At 39.8% G+C, this 14423-nt stretch overlaps 1 protein-coding gene across 2 annotated transcripts in view; it reads right to left on the reverse strand.

Annotated features, from left to right (window-relative positions):
• LOC143156555 (poly(rC)-binding protein 3-like) overlaps positions 1–14423 on the reverse strand; it is a 548870-nt gene that overhangs the window by 439977 nt on the left and 94470 nt on the right. The window lies entirely within an intron of this gene.

Genomic DNA, 14423 nt, shown 5'->3' on the forward strand with positions numbered 1-14423 from the left:
CCCCAAATATACTGCACTTAAGAACATTATTAAAAGCAGAAATGGGCAAATGTCTAACTTAGAGGATTTCAGAGCTCTCCTGAACAATTTTTCTGAATTGTCAACTGAATAGCCAAGAGACTGGAATAATTCAGAAAAAAAGAAACCAACCAGGAATGGGTAATTATTTTAATTGCCTCACAAAGCCTAAAACACAAAGGACTTTCACCAGGGGTAACTTTGGAGGTGAAATTGCAAACTTATCTTCAGAGATTTTTCTATTAAAGGTCATGGGTATCAAAATCTATTGTCTCATTTTAGATCAGTTATAAAGCTACTATAAATAAAGTCTCCTATATGGCACCTTGTCATTGATTCCCACTTCAGTGTAATCAGCACTGCAGACACAAGAAATTCTTAAAATAAACAGCAGTATTCTCTACTTACTGCACTTAAAATGGAGTCAGGAGTTCTGTACTTTTAAGATATTCATTATAATTGTTCATTGAGCAAATTATTTTACTACTGTTTAGATGAACACAATTACTATATCAAAATACAGTGTAACTATGACAACAGTAACTCATAGTTTACCACTTTCTTTACCACTAAGCAAATTCAGTAATTTTGCTGAATTAGTTCTTAATAATAAAAATATGATAATTTCCAAGCAACAGTGTTAGCATTCACTATTCTTAGAACTAGTCCAATATCTTTTATGACAATTGTAAATACATCAACACATCTTTCTTGGATAAAAACAGACCATACAACTGGAAAATGTAGTGCCTATTCTACTGAAGTTGTTAGACAACTCATGGTGACTGTTCCAAAGCTCTGGCTAAAAAAAAAAAAAAAAATTTCCAGAAAAAACATCAAAATACTTGACAACTTCCAAGCAAACACTTAAAAAAAAGTCTGTAGTAAATTTACTCACATACAAATGAAAAATCATGCTAGAAAAGAAAACCTGTGGAACTACAATGTTTTGATATCCTTCAGATTACACTGCTATATCTTGCTGAAAAAGATTTGGGGATGTGAAGACGGAAGGGTGGGAAGTAAGAAGGATGACCTGAAAAATCGAAACCCAACATTTGCATCAATTTTTTTGACAGCTCAAACTGAAATGTGTCTTCTGAAAACCAAGGTAGCAAAGGGGCCCAGAAGAGCAAGCTGCTTGCTGAGGACAGTCTTCCCAGTGCACAGGGACTTCCCAGCTCGCCATGTGGAAAGTCATGCAGGCACAGGAGAAGGGCAGTGTGGACAGGCAGAGGATGAAGAGGCTGGGAGGGTTACTTGGGAGCAGTGCAGAACTTCCTTATTCTGGCCTGTTTGGATGAAATTAGGGAAGCCAGACCTCAGTTGGACCTGAAACTGGTAAGGGACTTGAGGAGCAACCAGACAAGCTTCTAGGGGAACACTGACAGCAAAAGGAAGACTGAGGAACAGGTAGCTGGGAGAGGCTGATGAATCTCCACCCTTGTAGATACTCCAAACTCAAGTGAACAAGGCCCAAAGAAATGTTATTGAAGTTTGTCTCTCTTGGACTAGGACATTGTTGATGTCCTCCAGAAGTCTGTTCTAACCAACACAATTCTGTGGTTCTGTGAAATACTTAATTTGCCTGCGGTTTTCTCCCCTCTGAATAAAAGAAAAGTGGAAGTAAAAAGAAAAACTGGGGGGAAAAAAGTAACAATTTATCTCATATTTAATACTTTTCTGAAAGAAGAGGTGCTGAATTTGAATAGAAAATACTGTTAATGGGGTAAAACTTTTAGACCACTACTAATCGCATTTTTATTTTTTATTTTATCTTTGTCGTGGTTTAACCTCAGTCGGCAACTAAGCACCACGCAGCCACTCGCTCACTCCCCCCCACCCGGTGGGATGGGGGAGAGAATTGGAAGAGCACAAGTGAGAAAAACTCGTGGGTTGAGATAAAAACAGTTTAATAATTGAAATAAAATGATAATAATAATATGATGATAATAATAATACACAAAACAAGTGATGCACAGTACAATTGCTCACCACCCGCTGACCGATGCCCAGCCAGTCCCCGAGCAGCGGCCCCCCCTGGCCAGCTTTCCCCAGTTTATGTACTGAGCATGACGTCACATGGTATGGAATGTCCCTTTGGCCAGTTTGGCTGTGCCCCCTCCCAGCTTCTTGTGCACCTCCAGCCTTCTCAGTCAGTAGAGCATGGGAAACTAGAAAGTCCTTGGCTAGTGTAAGCATTACCTAGTAACAACTAAAACATGGGTGCCTTATCAACTTTGTTCCCATCCTAAATCCAAAACACAGCACTGTACCAGCTACTAGAAAGGAAATTAACTCTATCCCTGCCGAAACCAGGACAATCTTTCACTCTCTATTACCTCTATGATTTTGTAACCCATTCACCTTGTTGTGCTTTTTTCCTTTTACTGAATTAATGCAGACCAATAAAAGAAGATTAACTGATGACGTAGTTCTCATCAGATTCTTGACTGACCTAGGTAAGCTCTAAGTCTAGGTAGGTGCTAGGATTGATTAGCTCAGTTTGGTAGGCAGCTTTCCCTGTGCCACATACTGGCAGTTCACAAGTGACACTATAATAAGTGGGAATAGATGGGACATGGAGATCTTGAGTCTAGCCTTCACAAGAGGACTGACAGGGACCTTTCATTTCACCAGCTGTTTCCCCAGGCAGAAAGCTTCCTCTGTACCATGGGATGGCACCAGAGTGTAGGCACTATCATTTTTCCAGGTGCATGCTCCATCTGTTTCTCCCTCTTTGCCTCTTCATGTTTACCCAAGAAAAAGGAAGAATTTAGCACCGCACACTCTTTGAGCCTGAGTAAGCAGCTTAATTATTCAGACAAAATACCATTGATTTAAAAGCGTCTCAGCACTTAAAATTCAGGCTTGCCGACCTCATTGAGAAGGACAGCCAACCTTCTCAGGGAATTTCCAATTGTGTTACTTACATTGCTTGTTCCTTTCTTTTATTTCAGGGGCATTTGATACAGTACAGCACAACTTCTGGTATTGCACGCACACAGCTTCTTTTGAAATCAGAGGAGACTTTGCTTAAGATGCAGACCTTCAGCTCCCTCTGAATTCAAGAGCAACCTATGTGCACCCGAAGACAACATACGAATCAGGGAAGCTGACAGAAATGATAAAAAAATAAAATGGCAGGCTCAATTAAGCATCCACTAAAATGTATGGGACTATATACATCTATGAATGTGCTACCCTTAAACATGAAGTAAATCTCACGCTCCATCATTGTCTTCTTCTTAAACCATAAATTCAAGTTTTTCTAATGTCATTCCACAGGGTCATTTTCCAAGAAGCCATGCCTTTTTTTCTTCAGTCTTTCCAAGTGTAAGCATTTAGACAACGGACAATCATCTTCCCTAGTATTCACTTTTATCACAGCAGGCATACTACAAAATAGAGACCCTGTATACTACATTTATTAAATGTAGGTAGGAAGCAACTTCCCAGGCTATAAATGGACTGTATTATTCATGTTATTTGCTATAATAGTTGAACACCAAAGAGCTGCAGATCCAACAAATATCCAAAAATGGCTACCCAAAAAGCCCTAAAATTAAGTTCTTGACAGATAATAACTAATGCTGTATACCCCTACTCGTTATGTTATGAACAATATGTACACTATATTTATGCAGAAGAAACCAGTATTTAAAACTCTTACATTTATCATAAAAATAGATTTTATCACAGAAAACAGTGCCTTCCCATAAGAGATTTACAACTGATTAAATAGGATGGCTTGTCCTAAAACACTTACATGATTGCATGAAAAGAAAACAGATGGTCTGTGTAACAGTAATTTGATTTCTTCCAGTAAACATTACTCATGATATAGAAAACGTTTATGCTGATCTCTTTCAGAATGATGTGTGCGCTTTGCATATCTCTTTAAATGAAGCCTGCAATTCTGTTCAAGAAACAGCACAGCAGCTCTGGTTTCCCAACAAATCAAATAAAATCAGGTAGTCTAATGCATTATTCCTCACTTAAAAGCCTGAAAACACAGAGATTGATTTTAACTTTTCACTCTCCCAAAAGTGCTTAACATAATGCCATGCTCCTTTCTCATTTATTCCTTTTGTAATGCCTCTTCATACCAAAAAAAGAACACCATTTCTACCTTCATCTCCGCCTAAGAGAAGTATCATAAGCCAAACTATAATGTCTATTCTCTTCTGATTGCATCTAACATTCCTCTCCTTTATATAGCTGCAGGTGTATAAGAAGGGAAAAAAGTCTTACTGATAAGTCTCCATGTGTCCACCTCAAATTTTGTTTTATCTCCTGAGTCACACCAAGAACGCTGCTCAGGGAACTTCAGCACCCAAATTTCCCTGAAATGACTCTACTCAAGCTTTACGCTTCCCAAACACCGGATGAAATGCTATCTGCCTTTGTAAGGCAGACAACCCTCATGAGGTCATCTAAATCACTGAAGTCCTTGGGACCAAGCCATGGATGGGAACTCTGTTACTTGTTCCCACAGGATGATAGTCTGGGCTGATAAAGGATTCATGTTGCCTTTTACAGATCTTTTGCATGGGGTGAGTACAGGTGGATCTTTCTCAAAGGCACAAATTTAACCCCTGAGAGTGCACCCTTAAATCTGGCCCTAATTTTTACAGGGTCTTCACACCAGGATATGTTCCATCATCTGCAAGTAATAAAGTTCCTGCTGGGATGTAACCCTATTTGTCATTATCTTGTCTTGTTTGATTACTGCTGCTTCACCTGACTGGCCTGGACTTACCCCAGCCAAATGAAGTAAGGGCACAATCCTATTAAATGCCTGCTGGGAACACCCTAAGCTGCCGCTATTGTCAGTGGGAATTAAGGGTTCTCGGCACATCGTAACAGGTACTCAGACCCTTGAGAAATTGGACTCTTAATTAGATATTCCCTCGTGACATTGTGTGATTATTTAACATTCTGACAAGACGCCTCAGCAATCTCACAGGCCCTGAATTAACTATCCTGGAAGAGCTCTATGCCAACTGCAATTCTGTGAAACCTTTGTCATGCTTGGCCATGGAAGCAAATTGCATTTCATGGAGCACATGAAAGGATTTACCCAATGAATTGCCTGAATTATATACAACACAAACTACTGGCCAGGCTTGAGATGTCCAGTTTTAAATAGTTGTTCTTTCTTTGTCCCTTTCCTAATCCCTCGCCTGTGCCTTCCCCTCCATCCTTCCATACACACTTTTTGTTGTCCCACTTGCTGGCAGAGCTCAGCAGCAGCAGCAGCAGTCCTTGTGGCGATGTGGGATGATTCATCACGCAGTCTACATGAGGCAGATTAATACTGCCAGAGCAGTCCCTTATTATAAATTTCCCTTTCTCCTGTCTGGCTCATCTGCATTATAATATTTGTTACTCACACGTAGATTTCCAACTCAAGCCTATCCATCCAGGGGCTGCTGAAGCTTTTTAATCTATACTGAAAAGTTTAACAAAACCCCAACAGACTAAATATTTCTGCCTTGCAGCTGATGCCATATTATCAAACACATTAATAAAAGTTACAATAAGCATGAAAAATAAAGTAAATAAACAGAAGAGTGCTGAATGACATAGCATATCACATAACAAATGCACACAACAAATGGTCATCTTTTTATCATTCCCTATGCATAACAGCTTTAGGCACAATCATCTCAGGGGAAAAAGGCATAGGATCAAATGTTTTCCATAGGATTTTAGCAACAATGCCATTCTGATTACTAAACCCTGGTTCAAGTCTGCAAAATTATGGTGCTTGACAATCAATATTCATCTCCCCTCCACTTTGTAGAAATGGAAGCTAGAAAAAGAGTATTTGGACTACCTACCCTAACTCCTATGACACCCAAATACCCACCTCAGACCCAAGGACTGTAGTCAGAGTGTATCAGCTATAGGTAACTGAAAGATGTGCTGCAAGTAAAGTATAAGAGAGACAATGACTGTCACGAGAGGCATTAAAATACACTGCAAAGGTTGTATTTTTAGGAAAAGCTTTATTAAACTTCGAACTTCTCCATCCCTGCTGGGTTGCAACACACTTTCTGAGGCTGCTACGCAGAAATCACAGCACTTGCATGCTCTCTGCTAAGGCTTGTAGTTCCCATGCTTGCAACCACTTGTCAAAAGACATACTCAATTCCACTTATCTGTGGTCACAATTTCTACTAAGTCCAACTCAAAGAATTCACAGACATGGAATGTCTCCCAGCCCCCTCCCTGCCCTCCTACCCAGCCAAGACTCTTGCTTTACCTGCTTACCTTTTAGGGAGGTTTTTTTCATTCTTCTGTTGTTAACAACATTTCCATCAACTAAGTTTTCTTGGGGTTTTTTTTTATGAGCCTTCAACACAACCTTAAACTGTGTCTCACAAGCATCATCAAATCCACTTCCATGATGAGGAATCTAACTTCAGATAAATCATTCTACCAACTAGTTTCACCTACAACAAAAACAGTTCCTTGAGTGTTTTATGCATTCTGGCAAGCATCTGCTTTGCCAGGAGTGGATTAAATAACACTACCTCTATTATTCTAATAGTGCGGGAGATCATATAAAATATTTACATTGTGAACTGCAGGCAAAATGCCTATTGTAAATTATGCTCCGGAATCTCAGCAAGATCTTTTTTTGATAGAAAAATACCTCAGTTTAAATAATTGGGCAATTTTAGTTATTCCTTATTCTACAAATCTCATGTCATTTTGCTCTTTTCCCCTTGGGAACATGATCTATTTTAGTAAGTACTGTTTTCCATGTTCAAGGGTTTCTTGTGTACTAGTACAAGCATCTCACCCACATCATACTGAATCACAGGGCCAGCATAGAGGTAACTATAAAAAAATACAAATGCTGTCAGTGCAGATCAATGTTCTGCCTGAGCTTCTTCATTGCATTATACAGGGCATCAGACTTTTTTTTTTTTTAGTACATAGCTATGAAGATAGATTTGCTTAAGGCTCAATTTTCAGCTGACTTCCAAATTTGCAAACAAAGAGTTGGCATGTGCAGTTATTTGCAAGCGAAGACTATGCACAAAATCCCATCAATGTGGTAAGTTGGCACCAATCTGCATGTGCAAGAATAATATTTATACAAATTGAATATCCTCTCACCCCAGAGTCATATTAATGTTTTTATTTGGGTTAGTCCAATTTGCTATGTGAGTATGCGTGACTGCTTTAGGGTCACAAGCCCATTTTCACAGAAGTCACTTGTTTCAGCAGGTTTCAATGTAAAGGGTGTTCTTCTCAAACCATGGCAAACAGTATGCTTTTCCCACGTTTCACAACTATACAGTGCAGGATGGTTGGCATTAGATTCTGCAACCAGCTAAATGCAGTGTATGCGTGCTTGTGCTGTTTTGTGCAGCCCCAGGACAATGTGGCATGGGGAAGAAAGGCATGAGCCATTCCTCTGCAGAATTTTCCCTGGGTAGCAGCATTTTCAGTCAGTCTGGAGCCAGTAAGGACAGCCCACTGAATCCACACGAACTTTGTCTAACCCTGATGATGCTTTGCTGAGCATCATCAGCAAGGAGAGGAATGAGGACACGGGCAGAGGGAAGGCAAAGTGACACACAACAGAGAGTGCACTGTGCCTTCCCCTCTGTTGGCAGAAGGCATCAAAAGCAACCGCACTGCAGCTCCCATGCAGCCTTTCACATGCTATGGGCAGGCAAGCTCTTTAAAGGTGGGTATCTCAGTTAACAGCTGAAGTCAGCTGTCAAGCAGATGTCCAAGCTAATGGCATTTTCAGTGGCCTTGGAGAATCTTCTCCACAGACTGTCACAAGCGGTTCTGTCTATACTCAGATTCAGAGACTACTCTAGGTTACCCTTGCCCAGCCCAGGTCCCATTGCACACAATTTCCGACAAAAACAGCCACACAGTGCTGTTGATATGTGAGGTTCACCTCCCCGAGTGAATGGACATGTCTCGCCCTTCAGCCTTACTCCTGTTAGTGAGGGCAGGCATGAGCAAGGGCAGCAGGAGGAAGGGAAGGTGGCAGGAGATGAAGGGCAGGTTTTCCTTGACTGTCTCGCTCTTGTCAATTCTGCCTCAGCTCCAGCACTGCCACTTGGCAAGGGCAGAGATGGTGCAGCAAGGCCCACCCTTTCCAATGAGAAACTGGGCGTTAAGCAGTGCCTGCTTTTCCTGATCCCTCCCCATTGCATGGGTCTGCTCCTTTATTTTGCAGGCATCTCCCACTACAGTGTCCTCCAGCACTCTCTCTGCTATCTCCCCTGAGGGCTCCCTTCCCCTTGCCGGAACGGGAGTGCCCTCAGAGCAGCTCCCAGCCCTCTGATTGCCACCCCCTTCTGCCCAGGCTGCAGCTGGGTCGTGGCAGCCACAGAGATCCAGTGCAGCCACGGAAGTAACTGGTCTGTCCATTCATCCTTTCCGGGCTGGGATAGATCCAAAAGCATAAAGTCAATCCCATTCAAAATCAGGATGATTCTCCAGGGGAAAAAAAAAAATCATGTTATTGTAGCCTGTCTTGTGACTTGTCAACTTCCCTCCCTTCAGCCAGCGTATGCAAAACTGCAGTAACTTCAGACTGAAAAGTCAGCCTTGAATGCATTTAAAATATGCACGTTTCCTTTGCTGTTTATGCAGACATCATGCTGACTCTCTGCTCACATCTATAAGGAAACCTATGCATGTGCCCTCAATGGTCTGATTTCTTCCCACTTTCTCAACCTGACCCTCATGCTGACCATCATGCTCCTGCACTCCCACCAGACCTTTTCTCCTTTTACTGTCCCCAGTAGTGCAAAAAAATACAGCTAGAAAAGTGAACAATGAACATCCATAATCCAGTAAGCACTAATATAATGTATTAGGTTTTCAAATGATTTTTCAATAGAGATTTATCAGCTGCCTTGCTAGTGGATAGTAAAGCACTCAGCCAAACAGCACCTTCTCTAGCTTACTACTTTAATGATACTTAAAATTTTTAAATAAAACAGAATCAATTCTCAATCATTCAAAGTATGTAAAACAGTTTTGCACTGCTCTCTTTCTTTGCCGTTACCATCAACTATAAAAATACAGAAATTATCAAATAAATTTTGTTTATTGCTCAATAAATACACTCAATAATATACTGCTCAGTACATAGCTTTCATTAAAGGAAACAACATGACAACAGAATTACCCAAGTACCTAAAATAATTCATTTCAGACTTGTTCCATGCCTGGGACCCTAAAAGCACTTCCACAAATCTGTTCCTTCATTATCTTCTTGGACACGATCGCAAGAACAACAGAAATCCCTCATTCCTGCTTAAGCAGTCACATCTTGCCCTACAGCAAAACAGAAGAGCATCTCACATTATTGAGAGAACCCTTCCCAATATTCCTGCGGAAATAGCAAGGTGTTTGATTTTCACTTCTATTTTAGTCTAGATACGACTTCCCTCACTGTGTAGACATAACCTTAGCATCAGACACACTGTTGACTATTTCAAGGTGTCTACCCTGGACAGTAATCAACTAAGGATATGGCTGAAATGTCCACAAGGCTGCAGCCTATGTAAGAACTGCATTTAGCCTAAAATTTCAAGTAGACTCCAGTAGTCTGATATTGGGGAAGGGAAATATTTTAGGTAGCCTGAGAGGGTCCAGTCCCACAACAGGATTACACTCAGGTGTGAAGCTGAGCTGTTTATTTTCTATTTAAACAGCCTTGCTGACATTTCTATGCTTTGCCGAGCAAGGAGGCAGATAAGACTTCAAGTCAAGCCAGGCATTCAGCTACTTAGCAGTATGTCCCAAGGTGGCAGGGAGGGTTGAACTTTTGCATCCCGTCTTTTGGACACCTGGTCAACAAATACAAAGAAGCAAATACAGACCAACCATTTGAGTAAGAACTGCCGTTGTCAGACACAAAGAGAAAATCTGTTGTGCTTTGAATTTCCTTGCCCTAAGATCTTCGCTGACAACATGTTGTCAGCAAGTAGGATTCTATTGATGCAATCCTCTTCTCCCTGGTAAAGTAAGAACCAGGTTCCCCAATACTGATTTTAATATTAAAGCATGTTCAGAGAGAGTCTTTTCAGGTTCTCACTGAAAGTCTTGCTTGGCTTTATGGCTTGTCACAGCTGACATGATTCTTAATCAGAGCTCCTTTAAAACACAGTGAATAGATAATAATATCTGGAAAACTAGGACATTAAAACTTTGATTCACATAACACATCGTTCTAGTCTTATCATACATTATGCATAGCTGTACTATATTTTGAAGGAAACTGCTGTGACGTGTTTTCAGTGGGAGATATACGCATGACTACAGTGTCTACAGCATATCAAAAAACAGGATTCTGATCTCTGGCAGATGTTCAGATAATTAGGCAAAACTGCAATACAGGAACATTTTGCCCCAAACTAGAAATATTTTGGATTGATAATGAAACACTTGGATTCCATATTACCATGGAGATATCTCATGGGAGTTATAGTTTAGGTGCCTCAGCAGCCCAGTGTCAAGGATATTTAGTTTTCCTAAAACTCCATTTTGCCATGTGAAGACTGTTATCGGAAATATGCAAACTCCAGTTGGTATACAATAAAGACCCATAGCTGCCTACTTTTATCATGTTAGTTTTGCTTTTTAAAGCAATGGTAGTTATTGACAAATTGGTATTGACTCTGATCTCTTTAACTGTTGTGCAGATAAATTTTCATCCTTATCATTTACTTGACAGTGTTAACATCATATCCCCACTTTAATGATGTGACTGACTTTAAAGAGTCATAAATTCATTACTACAGTACATATCAAGGTTAAAAGAGGGAGAATTCCCTTATCAGTATGAAGGACTCGTACAGTTTGCAACAATCCTAGATGAAATTACCCTTTTGTCTTTCAATAAGCAGAAATCTCCTGCAGTGGCAAATGTTCATAATGCACTGTTTCATCTTGGCAATCATCTGAAAAGCATCTAATTTAATTAAAGCTTTAGGACAAAGTGATCTCTCCTTTAACAATTAAATATTTATGTTAACACACATATCACTTAATTGGCATAACGTATCAAAGGGTATTAATTGATTGTACAGTGTGTACGGACTGAAAAAAAAAAGTCTAGCACTGGTTTAAAAGTCTTTTCTGTATTAAACACTGAAGAAAAAATTGCAAGGCAGAGAAAGGGCGTCAAAGATACAATAATAAGCAAGAATTAAGACAACTGATATTTTAATGATCATTAGCTCTGTGCTACCACTATGCTAACTGCTGGCAGTACAAGCTGTATGACAAGTCACCAGAAATGCTGTGTTCACAGAAGCCGCAGTAACTAGTGCTGGAATTGAGAGAAAGAACAGGAGCGGAGATTAGAGAGATCCTAGACTCAACAGTAGGTCTGTGTATTCTTGGTCATTAATCACTGCTGAACACTTGATTCCAAAGCTGTGCCAAAGAAGCTATAAGTGGCATAATACTATCTATGTCAACATGAACTGTATAACGAAACAATATCTACAGCCTACATTATCTCGACAAAGATCAAAAGAATGTATCACATTTTATTCAATTATCTGGTGGAGAGAGACAGAATTTAAATATGTGAAAGCCACACTAATTGGAAACATCCTTTTCAGGCTTTTTTCTGCCTTTTTCCTAGGGAATTAGAACATATCTGTGAAGGGGAGGCGGTGAGAATTTGTCTGAATAGTTGCTAAAATTAACTTAAATGCGCAGTTACAGGCCATCTCTTCAGCTAACAAGCACTTACTGATACCATTTTATTTAGTAAGAAGCTGACTTCTACACTAACAAGTAGCTCAATGGGGAACATTCAAGTAAGTTCATGGGGGAAAAATCAGAATTTAACCTCTTACATACTACTTTTTGAGGTCTTACAGGCTCTACTGTTAAAGCCACATTTTTTTATTTCTCTGTGAAAGGTCGGAAAAGAAAACCAAAAATTAACAGGCTTAGACGTTCAGCACCAATTCAAGGGACAAGTTCTGGTGTAGATATGTGTGATTACCATGTTATACAGCCATTTGGAAGCGTAAAAGCTGCTCGCTGAAGTTGCAAATATTAGCAAATAAAGCCTGTTTAAGCTATAGCGTTAACACTTTAAGCTGGCACGAACAGATGCTGCTACTAAATGTAGTCCTGGATCTCTGTTAATGTTGCTGCCTTTGTGAGTTTAACCCAGGCCAGTTCCTTCCAGAAACACTTGTGGCAACATCAGAGAGAACACAGGCAAGGGAGTAAAACAGTGGGGTGGAAGCAGGACAGGATCTCTTCCTTCAGTGGCAGTACAAGTTTAAAGTGCTTGATCTCATGTCCACCCTCTTTCCTAAAAGCAGAAAAGGACGCAGGAGGGAGAGAATATCTCAGCCCCAAACCAGAAGGACTCTTCACTCTACATCCCAGAACTAGCTGGGAATACAGTCTGTGGACTCTCCCCAGTGTTTATTAAAAAAAATTATGTCAATAGCTAGTCGTCATCTCAAACTTCAGTGTCTTTGGAAAAGTTTGCTCCCTATACATATCCTGATCACTGTCACACTTACAAGCACTTGTATAGGAGCAGCTGCTCATGAATCTTTCCAGCACAGTTCTGTGCACATTCATTTGGCTATTTGCAATGAACTTTCTCACCATTATTTCCTTCAAAATAGATTACATGCTATCCATCAGTTTTCTAGGGCTATGTTTTACAGTTAAGAACAACATTTGTTCCCTGAGGGCCTTTAGAAACGAAAGGAAGTAGACGTTAAACAATTATTCAGGAAATTTCAATCTAAGATGGACTGAGCAGTTGATGAAGGTTTTCTTCAGAAGTGTAACATGAAATGGCTTACTAGATCACAACATAAAGTCTAGTACTCTACCTTTGACAATAGCTAACAACAGATACTCATGGTGAAAAAAAAATTAGGAATCCGTCAAATAAAGAAATTTTAGTAATCATTGTGTTCAGGACTTTCGGAGCCTGGACTGTTTTGTCCTTAATTAGTCTTGAGAGATCACTTTTAAATCTATTTTTCAAATTTATATTGAAATCATACATACTTCCAGGATCTAAAATAGTGTAGAAAGAAAAGTATTTCCTTATGTTTTAAAAATTCTGCAACTTCTTTTGATGACTTTTGTTCCTTGCATTGTGAGAAACATTGAACACTTCTTTTTGTTTAACATTACCATTTCATATTCAAACATATCCCATCTCAGTTTTCTCTTTTCAAAGCTGAAAAACTAGGTGATAAAATAATAGATGATATTCAGTGTTGATAAATCCAAAGGAATATGTAAGGAGAAGAAAATGCCCTCTTACTATTCAAATACACTGCTGGGTCTGAATTAGCTATTGCTGTTGAGGAAACAGATCTCAGAATCACCATGGACAGTTTTGTGAAAACATCCAGTCAGCTGCAGTGGTGGTCAAAAAGGCAAATATAACATTACTGATAATCAGTAAAGGAACAGAAAACAAAATAAAAAACAAAAAATAACAAATAATAATAATTAGTATTAGCATAATTGAACATTAGTATTATTACTATTATTTCTTATTATTTGTTATTATTATGCTATTGTGCAAAAGTAGCATGGGTCCATACCTTCACTGATGCCCAGAGTTCTGTTCCACACTCTGTGAGAAAGAATAGAGTAAAACACAACAAGGTATATATTATATAGTACACCATACAGAGATCTCAACAGGCTGGAAGACTGGGCCAACATTAATTGAATGAGGTTTAACAAAGATAATTGTAACATTCTGCATCTGGGATGGAATAATCCCAAGCAGCAGTGCAGGACAGGGACTGACTGGATCAGGTGTGCATCCTTGCAGCAATGAAACCAACCTGGGGCCTTGACTGCATCAGCCAAAGTAAAACCAGCAGATGAAAGATTGTCGCAGTTTCATTTGTCATTTGTTTGGTCACACTTGGAATAATGTGTCCAGTTTTGGACACTCACTTCAAAAGAGACACTGAAATATTGGAGATGGTCCAGTGAAGGGCCACCAAGTTGATTAGAGGGTCGGAGACCTTGATGCATGTTGAAAGGTCAAAGAAATTCAGTTTGCTCAACCTAAAGAAGAGAAAGGGCAGAGAGGAGTCTAATCACATTCTCTCAATACCTAAAAGGTAGTTATAGAGAAGATGGAGGTACTCTTTTCACAAGGACAAAGTGACAGGACAAGAAGCAATGGGCAACAGTTGCTTCAAAAGGAAATTTCATCAGTCTATATGAAAAAGTTCTTCACCAAACATTGGAACAGGTTGTCCGGAGAAGTGGTGGAATCTCTCTTGCTGGAAGTAATTCAGGACTTGTCTTGTTGGACCAATGGGTAACCTAATCCAAACCCTTGCTGTCAACTGTAGGTGGGCTCAGATGATGTCCAGAGGTCCCTTCCA

The sequence above is a fragment of the Aptenodytes patagonicus genome, chromosome 2 (assembly GCF_965638725.1).
Source record: "Aptenodytes patagonicus chromosome 2, bAptPat1.pri.cur, whole genome shotgun sequence".
Classification (NCBI taxonomy): domain Eukaryota; kingdom Metazoa; phylum Chordata; class Aves; order Sphenisciformes; family Spheniscidae; genus Aptenodytes; species Aptenodytes patagonicus.